Consider the following 17,236-nt stretch of genomic DNA (forward strand, 5'->3'; position numbering starts at 1 on the left):
TGTTAAAAATTCCACATAGTGTGAAGAAGAAATGCCCTCAGAAAAGCTATTAATTGTCGTTGGGTGTTTAAATTAAAGCAAACACCAGGTGAATTAGATCGCTTCAAAGCACGCTTAGTTGCAAGAGGGTTCACACAACGCAAAGGCATAGATTATGACGAGATTTATGCGCCAGTAGTTCGAGCGGATAGTTGCAGAGTTTTGTTTGCTAAAGCAGCAAAGAAAAATCTAGAAATAATGCAGTTTGATATTAAAACTGCTTTCCTATATGGCGAACTTGAAGAAAACATTTGGATTGAGCTACCAGATAGACCATGGAAAAAGGGACATCGGGTAAAGTTAAAGAAGAGTCTTTATGGACTAAAGCAATCACCAAACTGCTGGAATCGTAAGTTTGATGCAGTACTACGTAGTTTCTCGATGGAAAGAACAGATGTGGATGATTGCATTTATGTTGGACACAGAGGCCAATATACTCTCTACTTAGCACTGTATGTAGACGACGGTTTGATAATGAGTGATTCAATGGACATCCTGACCGAGTTCTTAAATAATCTCAAAGAAGCCTTTGAGATCAAGATAAAGGAACCACGTTTCTTCGTAGGTTTTGAAATTGAACATAATCGGGACCAAAGAACGATCAAGTTACACCAACGTTCTTATATTGCAAAGCTGATCGAAAAATTCCGTATGGAAGATGCAAAACCATCATCAGTACCGGTAAACCCAATTGTTAAGCTTTCAAAGGAAATGTGTCCAGCTAATAACGAAGAAAAAGAAGAGATGCGACATAAACCATATGACGAGGTATTAGGATCCTTACAGTTGGCAGCAAATATGACTTGACCGGATATAGCGTATGGTGTAAATGTGCTAAGCCGATTCAAGGAAAATCCGGGTCTTCAACACTGGAAGGCGGTTAAACAGATTGTTCGATATTTAAAAGGAACGATCGAACAAGGAATTATCTACAACAAATATAATGAAAAGGAAACAACTTTAATAGGATACTCTGATGCAGACTGGGCGTCAGAGACGGGGTGATCAGGACGAACGCAGATCAACAACTGGCTATGTTATGTTAGACCATGTGTGATGGACCAGTAACATGGGCATCTAGGAAACAAGACGTAAACGCACTTTCTACGTTAGAAAGTGAATACATTGCAGCTGCATCTGCAGTACAAGAATTGATTTGATTACGACGGCTAATTGCTTCTCTCAATAACAAACAGGAGACATTAATTCTGTTATGTGACAATCAAGGCGCGATTCGATACAGCAATAGCACTTAATTCCATCGTCGTAGTAAACAGATAGATAATAAATGGCACTTTATCAAAGAAGAAATCCAAAGTGGTAGAATTAAGATGGAATATGTACCCACGGAACTTCAGTCAGCCGACATTCTAACCAAAGGATTAGCCAAAGAACGTTTTAATTTTCTTAAAGAGAAAATGTCACTACAAGTATAACTAAATAGTGGGAGTGTTGTAATAGTATTTAGTTATCTTTTCAGCAATTATCTTTATCTGTTCAGTCAGTGGTATAGATGGCTCTGTTGAGCATCATTCCTATTATTCATTTGTTTTTATGCTATATTTTATAGTTTTTAGTATAGTATAATATCGTTCTGTCTCGACGTATGCATCGTATGCATCTACTAAACAGTGAAAGTTTATTCTTTATTTTTCTTTCCTTTTTTTCTTGTGTACCAAAGTACTTTACATTGAAAATAAAAGGCTTTAATTTCTTTATTCAGTAATCACAAAAGGAGTTGTGTTCATTTGCGATTTCCCGCACACGGTGGAAAACAAACTCAATTGCTGTTTGCAATAAAAATAATAAAGTATAAAAAGCTTAACATAAAAAAAAATAGGACTAAAAACATCTTGAATTGCTATCTTGTTATCATTGTACTCTGGTATGCAGTACTTTATTGTATCATAATCTGTTTCCTTCTTTCTATATTATGAAGTCTAGTTGTTAATTAAGTGAAAAATTTACCTGTAAAAGGCTATTAGTGATATCTTTTATTGATGTCAAATCTGTGCCGATGTTATGCGTGTTGTATTGTAAGCACGTTGATGAACCTTCGATTTTTGGCACCAGCAAGTCAAAGACGTTTGCACAACCCTCTATACCTGGCAATAGGAATATTTCGCTTTCCGTCGTGCTTTCTTTCGTCGGAAGCTTTATACAAACATCGGGTATCAAGTGATCGTCGCCTGATATGCGAATGAGCAATTTCATTCCTGTTATCTCGGTGAGTTCTTCGTCCTTCACATCTTTCTCGAACATTTTGGCGAGCTTAGCGAAATTGAGATCACGAATATCCTGCGCGGTAAGGAAAATCTCATACTCCCGTTCCAAGGTCTGTTTAATTTCCACGGCCATCATCGAGTCCATTCCAAGCTCGGACAAAGGCATGTGATGAGCCACCGTACTCATGTCCTTCAGATCTATATATAATTAATTTTTTGTATTTAGTTTTAATTATTTAGTTTATATTAAATATTCTAACCACATTTAATTAAACACATTGATCTTCTTTATCAAATGAATTCAAATTTGAATAAATTAATTAGTTAAATTGTCTAATTTTTTTAATGTTATTAACTTACTCATAATATTGGCCACAGTTTCAACAATACTGGATGCGCCAAAAGTGTTCAACCGCTTTTCGGCTACAACCATGCTCGCCACTATAGGTTGTTTTTGTAACAAAAAGTCTTCGAGTTTCGCGATGCAGGAAGTTATCTTTTGCTGCAAAATACCGCCGATAACCACTTCTTTGTCGTTGTCTTGCATATCAGATACGAGGCCGACATCGCCGACCGCACCCCATTGAACCGCTAGTCCGTGCAGACCCTCTTGCACTCTTTTTTCGCAAATTTTCTCCATGATGGAATTTGCCATGCCGTAATTGGTTTGTCCAGCATTTCCTCTGCCGCAAGATACCGAAGAGAACACAACAAAGTGACGAAGCTGAGGACATATTTTTCTGGTCAAATGATCCAAGTTCTTCGCGGCCCAAGCTTTCGCTTTGAAGGGCTCCTGGAACGTCTCTACAGTTTGATTCCGGCATATTTTATCATTCAATACCACAGCCAGGTTGAATATAGCGTCCACCGGTGCCAGTTTTTCCGCCGATTTCAGCATATATTCGCAATCTTTGACGTCCGATATATCGACGTTCGATATGATTATCACTTTCACTCCGTAAGATTTCCACAAATCAATCTTCATCTGCTGGTATCCGTTTTTTACTCCGGCTCGCGAGATAAACACCAAATTCTGAGCGCCACGAGCAACCAGCCAGTCGGCTAATTCCAAGCCGAAGCCACCCAAGCCGCCTAAGATGATGTACGATTTGTTCGATAGACAGTAATAACGTGGAAGTGCAAGAATGGGTGCGCTCATAGATTCATCTTCGTGTATTTTTATGATTATCTAAAAGTACGTTAACTCAGTTAACTCAGTTTTTATTTGATGTATTATGTTTTATCCTTAATTAATCACGCGTATTAAGCCACATTTAATTTCAGCTAAATTGACCTACCTTTCCTATATGCTTTCCAGCTGCCATGTATCTGAATGCAGCCTCCACTTCATCTTTTTTGAAAATCTGTCGGGCAATCGGTTGAATAGCTTTATTTGCAAGATTTATGGCCACTACCATGTTCAAACGTTCTTTTAATTCCTCCGGAGCTATGAATATATTATCCAACATAACGCTGTAAAATGAAATCCCTTTCGAAAGTATCAAGAGGTTCAACAAATTATTGGCCATAAAATCGAATTTGCCTATTTCCAGAAAACGCCCGCCCTTCGCCAGGCAACGGATGGACGTCTGGAGTTTCTCTTCGGCGAGCGAGTTCAATACAATGTCCACGCCACGGCCGTTGGCCTGAGTAAATATCATTTGCTCAAAACTGTTGTCGCGCGAATTTCCAATATGATTCTCTGGGATAAACGGAAACGTGTCTCTGATAAACTTTCGCTTTTCCGGAGTGCCAACGGTGGTGAATATCTCGCAACCTTTGTGATGCGCAAGATGAATCGCAGCTTGGCCCACGGTACCGGTACCGGAGTGGATAAGTACCGTGTCGCTCTTTTTCATATTCGCCTTGACAATTAATCCGTAACAGCACGTACCGTAAGCGCATGGAACCGTTGCAGCGTCCTCCATGCTCCACTCGTCCGGAATTTTCCAGTATAAGTCTTTGTAGGATATGCACATATTTGTTATGGATCTGCGAAGTAAAGAATTAATATCTTTTTTATATCTAAAAAAACAGGATTATCTAGGATAGATAAGAATAGCTTGTAGGTTACAGTAAATATAGTAAATACAGTAAAAATATTAATAAAAAATTTTTGCATTTCAATAAAATAATTCTACGTTTGCTTTGGCTTTACAAAGTATTGTAAGTTGCATTACAAAATCTGCAACATTTGAGATAGTAATTTTATTAAATAAATAATTTTTTAATTATTTTTTATCTTCTTATCACACATGTACATACAAAACATACACACACAATATATCAATTTATCCAATAGAAAAGCTTACTTTAAAGTGCGTCAATTTTTTTCATAAACAGTATACTTTTAAATAATTGCGTGACAATAACGTACCTGTTTTCCCAAATTCCCATCACTCTCTGTCCAGTATTATCGACGCCGACATATTCCATACCCACCATACAATCCTCGAGACGTCCACGCGTTAAGTAGAAACCATCTCCTGCAAGTTTGCCGGACGCTATCATTACATCTTTGAAGTTGATAGACGAGTAAGCTATGTGAACGAGATTATTCTCCTTATAATCCGGTGTAATCGGGCCCTCGATCCAGCGAAATGAATTCAAATCACCGCTCACTTAATTGAGAAATATTTTTTATTATGACAGAACTGTAAGAATAACTTTTTTTAATAATTTATGAAACATTTATACCAATTGATTGACAAATGCGTGGTACACGAGCTTCAGGGTCAGCGGCGTTAACGGAAGATGTCTGTATGAACCCCATGTTTTATTCGAACGCAAGACATTTATGATAAGATCGATCCGGAGTTGCTCCGCGTATAATGACTCGTGCAAAGAAAACTCCGATGCAGTTTCGTCTTGAATAAACACTCCTCTGATCGATTCGCCACCTGGTTCTCTCCTCAAGCAATTGATGAGGCCCAACAAGCCGCATTCCGAATCTTTTTCGCTGACTAAAATTATTTTTGCAGCGTTTCTTGACTCGTTCTCTGCGTTCAAGATCGATTTAAGCTGCTCTAACCAAGAGAACTCATAATTGTTCACGTGAATAACTTTAGTTTTCCTCGTTGACTGTTCTCTCTTCTTTAAAAGTATAATGTGCTCTTCTTGCGTGCGTTTCTCAAGTACTATTGCTAAATTATACTTTTCGGCAGTCGCAATGTCGTCTTTCGTGAATGACTGTTCTCGTGTCAATAAGAATCCATTGTTTTGTATCGCCGGCAAAATTTCATTTAAAGTCTTGCTTTTGTTTTTTGTGAACAAATTGTATCCTGTGATTAATATCGTATTATCGTCATTCGACAACTTCTTCGATTGCGAGACTGATTTCCGAAGGAAGAGTAACGCAATCGAAGCGATCGGTTCTGGTTACCAGAGTAATGTTTGGTTGAAGCAATGGTAGATCACCCAAGATATCGATAAACAGTGGTGATGCAATTTCATCTGTTTCTACATTGTCATCATCTTTGATCAATTCGATAATATTTACTTTTATCACTTGATGATACTCCAGAGCGAGATGCGTCGACAGCATCACGGCTTCCTGCAAAGAAACCTCGGCTCTATCGCGATGGGCTATGAATCTATACTCTTCGAGAACGGGCTTTCTTGCTGGCTTTCGACGAAATATGGAAGTAGTTTTGATTCCGCGAATTTCCACACCGCCGGATACTATTGCGTCGCAGGTTTTGTACACACGTACAGGAAGCTCTAAAAAGATATTTATAAATATTGTATTTTTTTATACTCAAACTTCTCTTACGTTAAACATATTTCTTCATTTGAGAATTGGTTATAACATTTAAAGTTACATTAAAAAATTAATATTAAAAAGCTGTTAGAAAGAAAATAAGTCGACAAACTTACGGTAATCGTTAGCTGCTGCGTTCCGCATTTGCTGTATGTGAAGTTTCGTATCGATTACCAACTTTTGTATTCCCGTGGAAACGTGAAGACTCCTCGTGTCTATCCCGAGGATTTTCATTTGCAGCATATTATCCATAAATGTTACCCAATTGTACATCCAAGCTATGTGCCCTTGTTTTCCCGTAGTCGACGAACTCTTCAAACCCCGAAATATGCCAGCGTATTGATATCCGCGTAATCTGAGTTCCTTGTAGATATCTTTTGTGTTCATTACTTCCTCCTCATTGTCGTTCTCTTGATTTAACAGATGACTCGGTAACTTTTCTTTGGCAATATCTGTCGGTTCACGCACAGTGCCAGTGACAACGGCATTATCTCCTTCCATGACTTCAAACTTTCCAGTTGCTGCAATAAATAATCTTGAATATTTCTTTTTATCACATAAATTGAGTATTGTCAATCTTAATGCAGCAAATAAAGTAGCTTATTGAAAAATAAGATTTTAAAATAAGATCTACCTTTCCGCACCATTATTGTTAGATACACGGGTCCTTCTTTCGGAAAGTGCGTTGCCCGAATAAACTTGACATTCTCAAATACGATCGGCATATCTGTATACGATAGACTTTTCAGCAAACCCATCGTTTGCCAAACTAGCATTAGATATCCAGTAGCCGGTAATAACTGTCTTCCGTCAATCACATGACCGCTCATATATTCGTATTCTTCGTCATTTAGCGCAACTTCAACCATCCTTTCTCCGATAGAGAGTTTCGTCAGGATTTTATAACATGTTAAGTACCAATCCTCAGAATGGTCCCATCTGGGAATAAAAAATAAAAACACATATAATGTAAAGGCCCTATAAATTCAACAAATATAATAGAATGGCATCCAGAGCCGTCGCAGGATGTTAGTGCTACATTATTAATTTATTTTTCTTAAAAAATTATTTAATAAATCAATCTACAAGAGACAGTTAAATTGTACACCGATGTGACATCGAGATACTTAATGTGTACGAAATTATAAGTATATTGTTCTCATATCGAGAAACATTTACTTACATATAGGAATTATTGGAGAGAAAGGAAGACAGAAAAAATATCAGGGCGCGAGTGGCTAAGCCGGGAATTGAACCCGGGTCTTCCGCTTGCCGAACGAATGTTCTGACCACTAAACTACTCAGACCCCACGCTTCTAACATTTATCTCTCATATATTAGGAAATCAACAATTCTGTAGGACAAACGCGTCATGTTGCCCGCGTGATTTAAACACATATAATGTAAAGGCATTCTATTATATTTGTTGAATTTATAGGGTTTTTACATTATATGTGTTTAAATCACGCGGGCAACATGACGCGTTTGACCTACAGAATTGTTGTTGTTAATATATTAGAGATGAATGTTAGAAGCGTGGGGTCTGAGTAGTTTAGTGGTCAGAACATTCGCCCGGCAAGCGGAAGACCCGGGTTCAATTCCCGGCTTAGCCACTCGCGCCCTGATATTTTTTCTCTCTTCCTTTCTCTCCAATAATTCCTATATGTAAGTAAATGTTTCTCGATATGAGAACAATATACTTATAATTTCGTACACATTAGGTATCTCGATGTCAGATCGGTGTACAATTTAACTGTCTCTTGTAGATTTATTTATTAAATAATTCTTTAAGAAAAATAAATTAATAATGTAGCACTAACATCCTGCGACGGCTCTGGATGCCATTCTATCATATTTGTTAAAAAATAAAAATTTCTTACCCTGAAAATAATACTAACATCCTGCGATGGCTCTGGATGCCATTCTATCATATTTGTTAAAAAATAAAAATTTCTTACCCTGAAAATAATTTTGTATTCTATTATATTTAACAAATGAATAATATGTTTGATATACTTGATTGACGGCGAGATCATTGGCGTGGAACGACTAACAGGAAATTTTACGGTCGGATATAGATTTGCTAATTGCGGTTGCAAGCCATTGATGTACATTTTTCCCAGACCTTGCAAAAATACTTTGACGTTATCTTCGTGATTAGGCTGAAGTAATGTGATGCTGATTGTGTTGAACAGTTCTTTCGTAACACTCTGAAGAATAGCATTCGGTGCGATTTCAAGAGTCACTGCGTTTATGGGAATTAATTGCGCGGTTTTATCGAAACATACAGGACTCAATAATTCGTGAAATATTCAGCGCATGATAATTTCGCGCTGCAAAATAAATTTTGCCATATCTGATTGGGTGTCATTGTTTGCGGTATTATTCGATTTAGGTAAGCCAGAATCGTATCTCTCGCGGGGAGAAGATAACGAGTATGTAGAGGAATGTCGCAGCAGTTGACTTCCTCAGTAAATACATTATTGGTCTGTAAAATTATATAAAAAGTATAATTTGTTTAAGTTAATTACATGTATATTCGACAAAATGTTTTAATGAAAAATTAAAGTACCTCTAATTGTTTTGTAAACGCCTTTACTGATTTTATTAGACCGCTTATAGAGCAAGTATTTTGACTGTTGCTGTAAATTACTTCGATATCTGGTGGGCATATGTTCTTCACATTCTCATAACTGAGACCGATATTAACCATCGCGCAGTTAATTTTTTTCGTTTCCTTCAATCCCAATCCTATGTAATACGAAGATAAAATCACTTGTTCAAGGGTGAAATTACCGGTTGCTTATGCGCAGCATAGTTCACCAATTGAGTGACCAACGACATAATCTGGCGCGATATTTACGGATCTTAAGAGATCGATTAATCCCACCTAAAAAAGAATAAAATATTTCTTTCTATTATTAGAAAGAAACATTTACAGAAATTGCGCGCATATAATTTGTAAAAGCAATTTATCACCTGCATCACGGTGATGCCCACAAATGAATTCAATATGTCGTTAAAAATATCTTTATGTTTACTCGTTAATATGTCAATGATATACATTCCTTGCATTTTTAAAATCGTATTGCATTTTTCTATGGTGTTGGAAAATACTGGAAATCGCAGTAGCGCGTTACCTGTTAACATGTAAATTCGAGTTTAATTGCAAGCAATCACTTCTCTATATTGAAAAAAGAATCCGTACCCATGCCAATCCATTGCGATCCAATTCCGGAGAACACAAAACAAATCGGTCTTCTCTCACCCGAATAATATTGTATTTCTTTTGCCGCTTTGATCGGCGTTTTAGATTCGACAATCACGTATCCTCTGTAAGGATGATTTTTCATCTCGTCAGCGTAAAGATCATGCAATAGCCGTACATATTCGACGTCTATCGGCTGGTTCTCGATCTAACATACAAATTTTTACGATGTAAGTGTGCTTTTCCCGGGGGTTGAGCTACCCACCGGGCGCGTCTCTAAGGTGGCGGATAGGAGGACGCCCAGTAGGTGTGAGTTTTTTGAGGGGACTAAGTACTGCTGGATAGTGGCGGTTTTAACCTGGCCCCACGGAAATAAAACTCTCTGGAGGGTGAGGGAAGACCGTTGCCGCGGATTAGCTCCCCAAGCCAAGTTGTAAGCCATCGTGGCGATGGCTGCATGTCACTGGGAGAGCAGTGTCGCGAACGATGCCTCTGGGGAACCGGGCGAAGAGTATCCAGCCTTATCCACGCATGCGGGGCTCTGCGTGGGCGGACCGTGTAATTCCCTAGCTACTCGTGGGACCACTATAAATTTGACTAATGATAACATAAACTCAGAGAACAAAGTGGGAAATCGGGAGAGCTCGCGTGACTGGTCTTCAAGGGAAGGAGCTGGGACGGTGGTGACGGACGGGACCTTTAAGGGCTCCGGAAGTGAAGCCGGTCCGGTTGCGCGGCAGGAGGCTTTACCTCCAGTAAAGAAAAATCGGTGCGGGGCCTAAAGAAGGAGGGCGAAGCGGATGAGAGCAGGGGCTCTGGAAGGGGCTCGCTCTCTTCCCGTGGCTCCCCCTTGTACGCCGGTGGAGGTGGTGAAGGGGCACACCGATGGTAAACGTCGGAAGTGCTCCAATGAAACCCCTCCATCGGGCGGCCGTCCGCTGAAGAAGCAAAGGGCTCACGATGGGCACCATGCCTATTCGGACGCTGCTGACCCTCTGGCGAGGGTGATTGTGGCGGAGGGCTACCCCAAAGCAAAAATCACTGCAGAGCAGTTGACTCTGTTGAGGGGTGCGGTCTCGAAGGAGATCGACGGGATCCAAGAGGGTCCGGTGCCCAGATTCCACAGCACCTCTCTAAGGAGTGGTGCGGCGGTGGTTAGATGCGTGGATGAGGCGTCGCTGGGTTGGCTCGTGGGGCGGATCGTCGGCATCATTCCGTGGGAGGGCGCCAAGCTCAAGGTGATGGGCATGGACGCGCTTCAAAAGCAGCACAGGGCGGTAGTTTGGGTCCCGGAACCTCCCGAGGGCGCAGCAACGATCCTAAAGCGGCTGGAGAGGCAGAACTCAGGTCTTGTCACCGGGAGCTGGAAAGTGTTCACGGAGGGGGTAGAGGCCACCAGGGAAAGTGGGAACCTGGTCCTCGGTGTCCCGGAGTCCAGTGTCCTCAAATTGAGAACACTGGACTTCAAACCATTCTTTGGGCTCGACAGGATTGCCTTTCGGGTAAGTGGGGCCCAGGGGGGAGGGTAAAGAGGGATAAGGAGAAGCCCCCTAAAACGGTCTTGTAGTTAAATGGCGGGATCGAGAGGGGTGGCCTTCACCCAGATTAATCTGCATCACAGCAAAGGGGCCTTGGCTGTTTTGGCCAGGCAACAAGCTGGGAGGCAAACATGCATATCACTGATACAAGAACCCTGGATAATCCGGGGTTGCATCAGGGGCTTGGCGGCCTGCAGTAGGCTCTTTAGGGCCCCATCAGTGGATCGGCCCAGGGCCTGAGTGGCCGTCAAGGGTATGGAAGCCCAGCTAATACCTCACCTGTGTTCCAGGGACGTTGCGGCTGTAGAAGTGGATTTCACTAATGACTCTGGTTACAGGAAGAAAATGGTTATTTGCTCGGCCTACTTCTCTCATGACGAGGGGGAGGCGGTGCCGCCTGCACCGGTGATAAAACTGGCAGAATACTGCCGGGAGAAACGGCTTCCCTTGATCATGGGATGTGACGCTAACGCGCCTCACACTGTGTGGGGAAGCTCGGACACCAAAGAGGAAGAAAAGTGTTGGAGTTCCTAGCATCTACGGATCTGGAGATTCTCAACACAGGAGACGAGCCCACCTTCTGCACTATAGCGAGAAGAGAAGTGCTCGACATCACTGTCTGTTCCAGGCAGTTGATACAAGAGGTAGTGGAGTGGAGGGTCTTGACGGAGCCCTCGCTCTCAGACCATAGGCAGATCACTTTCAGTATAGCTAAGGTTAGGGGGAAGGAGGTCAAATTCAGGAACCCGAGGAGAACCAAGTGGGACTCCTATAGGGAAGACCTGGCCAGCAGTCTCAAAGGCTTCTCTAAGAGGCACGGGACAGAGGACAAACTGGAGACCTGTGTGGACTACTTGCAGAGGTCTCTGGTAAACTGCTACAAAAATAATAATTGTCCCAAAAGGGCGGTTACAAATAGTAGAGGAAATTCTTGGTGGACTCCTGGACTGCAGGGTCTCAGAGTGGCGGCTTGCAGGGCCTGGAATAGAGCTAAGAACACGGGCCGCCAATCCGACTGGAAGCTCTCTAGGAGGGCACAAAAGGAATATAGAGACTCTGTGGTTAGGGCGAAATTGGAAAGCTGGAGTAAGTTTTGCGAGGAAGTAGAGGGAATGCCCAAAACGGCAAGAATCTGCAGGATTTTTGCTAGGAACCCGGATGCGACTCTGGAAGCCATCGCACTCCCTGATGGGATGGTGGTGACTGGAGAGCGATGTCTGGAGCATCTACTGGAAGTGAGCTTTCTGGGCTTCCATAGGAAGCCGGAAGAGCTATTTCATATAAGGAGCCGGGCTCACTCAGAAGAGCCCGACAAGCGGACTGGCAAATGGCGGCCAAGATTGTCATGCCCGAGAAGGTCAAATGGGCAATTAACACCTTTAAGCCCTACAAATCAGTGGGACCGGATGGCTTTCTGGCTCTTTCCGGCTCTTTCCGGCTCTTCTTCAAGAGGGACTGGAACAGGTCGTGGGCCCACTGACTCGAACCTTAAGGGCTTGTATCGCGATGGGCTACACACCCAGCGCATAGAAACTGGCCAGGGTAGTTTTTATTCCAAAGGCGGGAAGAACGAGCTACACCAAGGCAAAAGATTTCAGGCCAATTAGCCTAACATCGTTTCTCCTTAAGACATTGGAGAAGCTGGTGGACGCGTATCTGAAGGAGACAACTCTGTGGAAGCACTCTCTCCACAAAAATCAGCACGCTTATCGTTCGGGCTATTCCACCGAGACTGCTTTACATCAGACGGTAGCGTTTATTGAGGAGCAGCTTGAAAGGAAGGGCTACGCAGTGGGTGCTTTCTTGGATATAGAGGGCGCCTTTAACAACACACCGCACGAGATAGTGTGTGAGGAAGCCGCCAGAAGAGGTGTCCCGATGAAGCTCGTTGAGTGGATCTGGGGCATGCTAGGAAGGCGTGTGATGACTTTGCTGGGAACTGCGAAAGTCTGTGGGTGGGTGAGAAAAGGCTGCCCACAGGGCGGAGTACTTTCCCCACTTTTATGGTGCCTGGTAGCAGACGGATTATTAAAGGCACTGAACGATAGAGGCTTCACTGCACAAGGCTACGCGGACGACGTGGCAATACTTGTGCGAAGCCCTTTTCTAGAGATGCTTCTAGAGCTCATGCAGGGGGCACTGGAAGTTGTAGAAGAGTGGTGTCAGAGGACGGGATTAGCGGTGAATCCACTGAAAACCAGTTTTACTGTCTTCACTCGCAGATACAAGGTGGGCACCATTGTGAGACCCATTCTTGGAGGAATAAGGTTAGTTCCAACCGAATCAGTGAAATAATTGGGAGTTATCCTGGATAGAAAACTGCTTTGGGAGGAGCACCTTCGTAACCGGTGCAAAAGCTTGTGCCAGTATTTTTGGATGTGCAGAAGAACCTTTGGCCAGACTTGGGGTTTGAAACCGAGTATGATACACTGGATCTACACAGCCATACTTCGCCCCAGACTCACATACGCAGCCGTAGTATGGTGGACTAGGGTGCGAAAGAAAACAGCCAAAGTTGCGTTGGAGCATGTCAGGGCTCTGATTTTGAGAGGGGCCCTGGGTGCTATGGTTACGACACCAGTGGCGGCAATGAGCGTAATGTTCGGCATCGAACCGTTTCATCAGGTGGTGGTGGCTGCGGCAGCAGTGGCGACATAACGTCTAAGATGCGAACTAAAATGGAAGAAGGGAGCCCGACATGCGAGGCTGCCGGAAGACGTTCTGTTGGATCCGATATTCGAGATGCGACAGGACAGAATACCTATTATTCGGGCTTCTGATAGGCGCTTCAAAGTGCATATACCGAGGCCGGAGGAGTGGGAAAAGGAAGGTGGAAACTTAGGGGCTCGAGTGCGTGGAGGAGATGTCTGGTATACGGACGGCTCCAAGACGGACACGGGCTCCGCGGCCGGCTTCTTTGGCAGTCGAGAGGGATGGAAGGAGAGCATTTTTCTCGACAGTTATGCCACGGTATTCCAAGCGGAGATTGTGGCTATCCTAAGCTGTGCTCAGACCGTGTGAAGTAGGGTAGAAGCGGAAGAGCACATCAGAATTTGTACGGACAGCCAGGTAGCCATCAAGGCGCTGGGGGCTCCGACAATAACGTCGCGATTGGTACAGGAGTGCAGAGGCGTTCTGAACAAATTGGCGAGAGAGTGAGAAGTCACCGTTACATGGGTGCTTGGTCACTCAGGCATCCAGGGTAATGAATGTGCGGACCAGCTGGCAAAAGCGGGTTCAGAGATAACGATGGTAGGACCGGGGCCGGTTCTGGGAATCCCCTTTTGTTTAGGAAGGAGGAGGATCAAAGAATGGCTCCGCAGAGAACATCTAAGACACTGGAGAGTGGAATCTGAGTCCAAATGCAGACAGGCTAGAGCTCTGATGGGAGATACTCCTAATAGGGAACTGGCTTGGAGCATAAGGGCTCTGAGTAGGAGAGATGCCAGGACAGCGGTACACATACTCACGGGTCATGGCACCTTAAACTACTACATGTACTGCTTGGGCGTAGCGATACATCCAGGTGCAGGGCATGTGGAGACGACGAGGAAACAAGCCTTCATGTACTCAGCGACTGTCCTGCACATGCAGGGCTGAGACACAAGATGCTGGGCCCAGCACTACTTGGGCCCGAGCAAATCAGGGAGTTGCCGGTGAGGGATTTGATTCTCTTTTGGAGAAAAACAGGTCTCTCATGAGTAAGTTTATAAGGGGAGGCACAATGGACAATGTTTGGGTGCCGCGGGCGGCGCTTTGAAAGAGGAACGCCCCCCTGTTACGTTATATTATTATTATTATTAAGTGTGCTTTTAATAACTGTGTAACCGCAAAATTTTTATATACCTCGTTTAGAAATGATTCAACTGCTTGTTCGGTACGTCCAGACAGGACAACGAGTCTAGGCAGATTATCATTCGGCGCTCCTTTATTGATTTTTTCCTTTGTGTTACTTCGCATCAAGATATGGCAATTGGCTCCACCAAAACCGAACGAATTGATACCCATAAATCCTGAAGTCCACGGTGTTGTGTTGGTCACCACGCGTATACTTCCATCTTCAAAGGCCTTAACACCTTTCCGTACTTGTGTGAAGTTTATATTTGGCGGGATTAAGCCAGTTTCCATTGCAATTATCACCTTACGAAAAGTTAATTAAATGCTTACTTGTTGCTTCTTATTTTTTATTAAATTATTTATTAATTGATAAATGTTTTTTATCTTTTTATTATGATACTATTAATGATTTAGCAGCAATAGAAATGTTATACAAATTTTTGTTTGTAAAGTATAAAGAATTCAAATCTACGATCATAAAAGTCGACGACTACTGTTGTAATGCATATAATAATTATTATTACCTTAGCAATTTGACACATGCTACTAGCACCTTCAGAATGGCCCAAGTTTGATTTGATAGAACCGATTAATAGAGGAGTTTGCCTGTTCTTGCAAAAAACTCGCTCGAGTGCATTGATTTCTTCTGGATCGCCAACATAAGTGCCGGTGCCGTGAGCCTCCATGTAGCCTAAGCAAGTCGGTGAAATACCGCATTCTTTGTAAAACTCTTTCAGTAAAGTTTGTTGCATTTTGCTCGACGGGAAAGTAATGCCTTGTTCCTTGTATCCATCGCAATTAGTTTTCCCGTGGACGACGGTTGCATAAATTCTTTTAGCCACCTTTGCTTTTTGTAAAAAAGCGACTCCGATTGTCTCGCTACGCATGTAACCGTTTGCATCGTTGGTAAAAGGTTTGCAGAATCCGTCAGGTGCTAAAATTCCTGCAATTGTAAAATTATGTTATAAAATCTAATTTAGATGTATATTTATACAGGGTGTCTGGCAATAATCGCCCCACCGGTCATATACAGGTAGAGGAGGTCAAATCGAGTAGAAAAGTCCTTTACCATTTTTTGATTTTTGTAATAAGTACTAAGTAATTAACGAAAAAAGATTGGTGAATCCGTGCAAGTAAAGCGCGCGCAGCGAGAAGGACATCCCACTGCTATGCGATCACTAGGCGCGCGATGAAGCGTTGGGAGGAGCGCTCTACAAATGACAATGGCAACATACGAGCGACGCGTAACACTAGATCTTTGTGTCCTAGTGATCGCGTAGCAGTGGGACGTCCTTCTCACCGCGCGCGCTTTACTCGCGCGAATTCGCCGATCTTTTTTCGTTAATTACTCAGTACTTATTATGAAAATTAAAAAATGGTAAAGGACTTTTCTACTCGATTTGACCTCCTCTACCTGTATATGACCGGTGGGGCGATTATTGCCAGACACCCTGTATATATTCTAAATTATTTAGATTATAATAATTTTTATATTTTTCAATTATCTCCTATATTCTAAATTAATTATTTCAATAAGTATAATACCGAGTCGCGCAAACTGCAAAGATATATAAGGATGCATGCAGAGATTTACACCGCCGACAATAGCTGCGTCACACTGTCCTGTCCGGATACTTTTATAAGCATTTTCTAAAGCTATGAGACTTGAGCTGCAAGCGGAATCGAATGTGCAAGATGGTCCTGTTATATTTAACCAGTGAGACATCCGATTTGCGTACAGAGGCTTGTAACATCCAAAAGCTGCAGCGCCAGCTATCTAATGTGCGTACATAAATTGTTTAGAGAATTTAAATGTTCATTGTATGAGCATTGTACAAGCTGATTTACAAACAAGTGCATTTTTCACAATATGATTTAAAAATGTTATTTTTCAAAATTTTTATGCTATAAGTTTTTGCAGTATTCTTGTTTGATCGATAAGTAATTTTTCGTACCTGTGGTTTTTCAAAAAACCAAACCTTTTCCGCTTCCGACACGCATATTGCGAGAAAAATTCCAGTTTTTGTTCCAGATAAATCTTTCGGATTTATTCCTGCATCGACGATAGCTTCATACGTATGCTCCATGAGCATCCTACTCTGAGGATCCATGATATGGACTTCGTTGAAAGGAATTTCAAAATAGTCTGCATCGAATTTCTCGCAATTGTCAATCAGTCCCATACGTTGAGGTAAATCTGGGTGACCTGTATATTAAACCGTATATAATAAGTAAACAGTTATTTTTGTTCCAACTAAAATAGGAGTTTAGATAAAGAAAAAATTATGGCAATGAATAAGAAATTTAAATAGAACAGTAATTTTATACATATGTTTCTATGAAATATTTTTAATATAATTTTTTATTCATAAAACAAAGAAGATTTTACCATGATTCCATCGGCGTTCCTCATTTGATCCAAGATCCAGTTTGTTAAATAAATTCTCTTCAAGCTGCCTAAAATTGTTAGATTTCGGAAATCTACCGGCGATGCCAGAAATAACGATGTCATTTTCAGATTCGACATCAATAATCGTGGCCTTTTGATTAGAGTTCATGTTAAACTCAACGACAGTAAATTTTGCTTCACTGGTTAACAAAGTCCCAATACAATCAGCAAATCTGCAGA

The 17,236-nt window shown here is 42.0% G+C and overlaps 1 pseudogene; it reads right to left on the reverse strand.

The window, feature by feature from the left end:
* Window positions 1-1,348: 1,348 nt before the first annotated feature.
* On the reverse strand, window positions 1,349-17,165 carry LOC105669277 (fatty acid synthase-like; annotated as a pseudogene).
* Window positions 17,166-17,236: the final 71 nt, after the last annotated feature.

The sequence above is a fragment of the Linepithema humile genome, chromosome 1, assembly GCF_040581485.1.
Source record: "Linepithema humile isolate Giens D197 chromosome 1, Lhum_UNIL_v1.0, whole genome shotgun sequence".
Lineage (NCBI taxonomy): Eukaryota > Metazoa > Arthropoda > Insecta > Hymenoptera > Formicidae > Linepithema > Linepithema humile.